We start from the raw sequence: 3,978 nt of genomic DNA on the forward strand, positions 1-3,978 counted from the left end.
TTTAGCATGGCAGAGATGTAGGATTTGAACCAATTTTCCTGAGGCTATAAAGCTTGCTCTCTATCCACTATAACACCTCTCAAGACACTGCTGTAACACTCCATAATATTAAAAACAATGATGAGATGAACTACAAAATATATTACAGTTGTGTAGTACTTGCTATATGTTATCTCATCTGAACTTCAAAGCAAGCCTGTGAGGGAGATAAAGTACATATCATACGGCCATTTTGGAGGTTAGGACATCAAAGCTTTAATAGTTCAATAATCTCCCATGGCCTAATGACTACTCAGCCATGAAACAGAAACTCAAATTCAGGTTTTCTGGCTCCACATTCAATATTCTTTCCACCTTCAATAATGACAACTCATATTTCTTTAATATTTTCCTTGCAATAATCTTGCCAACTCAGTAGGGCAAGTTATAGAATCCCTATTTTTACAAATGAGAAAACTGAGCCTTAGAAAAGTTAAGTGGTGTGTTCCTGGTCCCATATGTTTCAAAAAGAGCTAGAACCCTACTCTGGTGTCCTGAATTTCAGCCCACTATTTCTTCTAGCCCACTTTCTTCTCCCACATCATGGTGCCTGGTACTGTACCAGTCATCAATAGAAATTTTGCAATCTCAGCAAACTAAGACCAGGTGAATACATAATTCAACCTACCACCTTCACTGAAGTCTCCAAACCAGACAGTCTGAAGTTTTAATGATTTTTTAAAAACACATTTCATTTCTAAAAACAGACTGGAACATTTTCTTTCTATTGCCAAGTATTTTTTAATCCCCATTGGACTAAGACCAAACTTGTAGAATTTCAGCTGAAAAGAAAAAAAAATTCATAAAGTTGTAGGCATAAAGTACTCTTTCAAAAGGAATGAAAACAAAGTTTATAGTGGAAACTATGTTGCAGATCTAACAAGTAGGGGGTGCACAGACACATGGCAGGAAGTGGGGACACAAAGAGTGGATCTGAGACATGGAAGAGCATCTTTTTTGCATGGAATAACATCATTTCACTAACACTAAGAAGATCTAATAGTTCACAGTTTACAAAGTACTTTCCTCATGGCAACCTCACAAGGTAGGTAATGTGACTATGCTTCTCTCCATTATACAGATAAGGAAACTTAGGCTCAAAGAAGTGAAGCAACTTGCCCAAGGCCATTCAGATAGTGAAAATCCGAGTCAGGACCAATTTAGCACATAATCGTTAAGTACCTACTACAAAGCAAGCACCATAGTAAGTATGAGAGATGCAGAGACAAAAACAGACAATTTCAAAACCTACTCTCATTGAGCTTGGGGGTAGGGATAGGGGATAAAATATGAACATGACTAGGTAGATATAAAGCATATACAGTATAGAGTAATGAAGTAATTTCAAAAAGGAGATGGAATCATTGCACCACAGTTGGAAAAATATTGGCTTTGGAGTCAAAGGACCTGTGTTCAGATCTTATCTCTATTACTTACTGTGTGACCTTGAGAAGTCCCTTACCATCTCAGGACCTCCATTTCTTCATGTGTAACATGAAGGCAGGGAATTGCATGACATGTAGGATTCCTTCTAGCTCTAAATCTGTGACACTGTGATCCCTTGAACTGGAGGTAGAGGGGGGGAGGAGCAGGTGAGAAAGGAGGCAAGATAGAAGTCCTTGACCAGGAGGTAAAACCTGAGGCGAGCTTTAAAGAAAGCTAGGGATTGTATGGGAAGGAGGTGTCTGCTGAGTCTCGGTCCAGTGTTCTCCATTGTCTTTTAAAGAAACTTTTCCATTGACTATATGTTAAGGTCCCCACATTGTTGTGATGGACTTGCAATTCAAATTGGGTTTTTGCCATGCAAGAAGGTTTAAGCATAAATTGCGACCAGATCCTTTATAGTTTGGAGAATTCCACATCTCCAAAGGCAGTCTTTGCGCACGACACAACATGCTAGTTAGTAGAAATGTCTTAAAACAGCTGGACCTTTTTGTCTTAAAACCAGGACCATTTATAAGGTATAGCTATTGGGCACTCAGCCAGCTAATGATCAGCTCAAGGTAGACCCAAAGCATTGCTGTCAAATAGTAACCCTGCCCCCACACTGGTTAATGCTGCCTTTTGAATTTTTAGCCAGGGACCCCCTTCCTTCTTGATGGGATTGTGCCTAAAGGGGTGTGAGCACATGGAATGTTCCATTAGGAAATGAAATTAAACAGTTATGATGAAAATAATGCTGAATGGGGAGTCAGGAGACCTGGTCTAGGTTCTGTCATTAATGAGCTACATGGTCTTAGGCAAGTCACATTACCACTCAGGGCCTCAGTTTCCTAACTATAAAATGATTCAACTACATGATCTCTTAGCTGCTTTCCATTCTATGTAATGCAAGTCCTTTCTAATCAGCAGACATTTATTTTGTGACCTCTAGTTTGCAGACACTATGGTATATTCTAGGAAATCAAAGAGACTAAGAAAAGACAATTCCTTTTTTTTAAATATAAATTTATTTATTTTCAGTTTTCAACATTGACTTCCACAAGTTTTTGAGTTCCAAATTTCTCACCCCTCCCCCTACCCCAAGATGGCATGCATTCTGAATATCCCTTCCCTAGTCTGCCTTCTCTTCTATCTCTCCCCCTTCCCTTCTCTTATCCCCTTCCCCTTCTATTTTCCTGTAGAGCAGGATAGACTTCTGTACCCCATTTCCTGTATTTCTTATTTCCCAGTTGCATGTGAAAACATTTTTTTTAAAACATGTGTTTTTAAAACTTTGAGTTCCAAATTTTCTCTCTTCCTCCCTCCGCACCCACCTTCATTGAAAAGGCAAGCAACTCACTATAGGTTGTACATGTGCAGTTACGCAAAACACTTCCACAGTAGACATGTTGTAAAAAACTAACTCTATTTCCCTTAATCCTATCCTGCCCTTCCATTTATTCTATTCTTTCTTTTCACCCTGTCCCTCCTCAGAAGTATTTGCTTCTGATTACCCTCTTTCCCAATCTGCCCTCCTCTCTATCATCCCCCTGTTCTCTTGTCCCCTTCTACCCCTATTTTCCTGTAGCATAAGACAGATTTCCATACCCAATTGAATGTGTATGTCATTCTCTCCTTAAGCCAAATCCTATGAGAATCAGATTCCCTCATTCCCTCTCACCTTCCCCTGTTTCCACTCCACTGTGAGATACTTTTCTTTTCTGTTTTTTTTTGTGAGATAATTTACTCCATTCTACCTCTCCCTTTCTTCTCCGAATATCATTCTCTCTCATCCCTTAATTTTATTCTCCAGATATGGCCCCTTAATCCTCAACTCACCCTGTGCCCTCTATCTATCTATCTATCTATCTATCTATCTATCTATCTATAGATATAGATATAGATATAGATATAGATATAGATATACATATACATATAGATATAGATATAGATATACATATAGATATACATATAGATATACATATAGACATACATAAATATAATTTTTTTCTTTCAACTACCCTAATACTGACAAAGTTCTCATGAGTTACAAATATCATCTTTCCATGCAGGAATGTAAACAGTTCAGTCTTAATAAGTCTCTTATGATTTCTCTTTCCTGTTTACCTCTTCATGTTCCACTGGAGTCCTGTATTTGAAAGTCAAATTTTCTATTTAGCTCTGGTCTTTTCATCAGGAATGCTTGAAAGTCCTCTATTTCACTGAATGATAATTTTTTCCCCTGAAGGATTATACTCAGTTTTGCTGGGTAGGTGATTCTTGGTTGTAATCCTATCTCCTTTGCCCTCTGGAATATTATATTACATGCCCTGTGGTCCTTTAATGTAGAAGCTGCTAAATCTTGTGTTATCCTGATTGTGTTTCCACAGTACTTGAACTGTTTCCTTCTGGCAGCTTGTAATATTTTCTCCTTGACCTGGGAACTCTGGAATTTGGCTATAATATTCTTAGGAGTTTTCCTTTGGGGATCTCTTTCAGGAGGAGATCTGTGGATTC

Source organism: Phascolarctos cinereus, unplaced genomic scaffold (genome assembly GCF_003287225.1).
Source record: "Phascolarctos cinereus isolate Bilbo 61053 unplaced genomic scaffold, phaCin_HiC Scaffold_4;HRSCAF=312, whole genome shotgun sequence".
NCBI lineage: Eukaryota > Metazoa > Chordata > Mammalia > Diprotodontia > Phascolarctidae > Phascolarctos > Phascolarctos cinereus.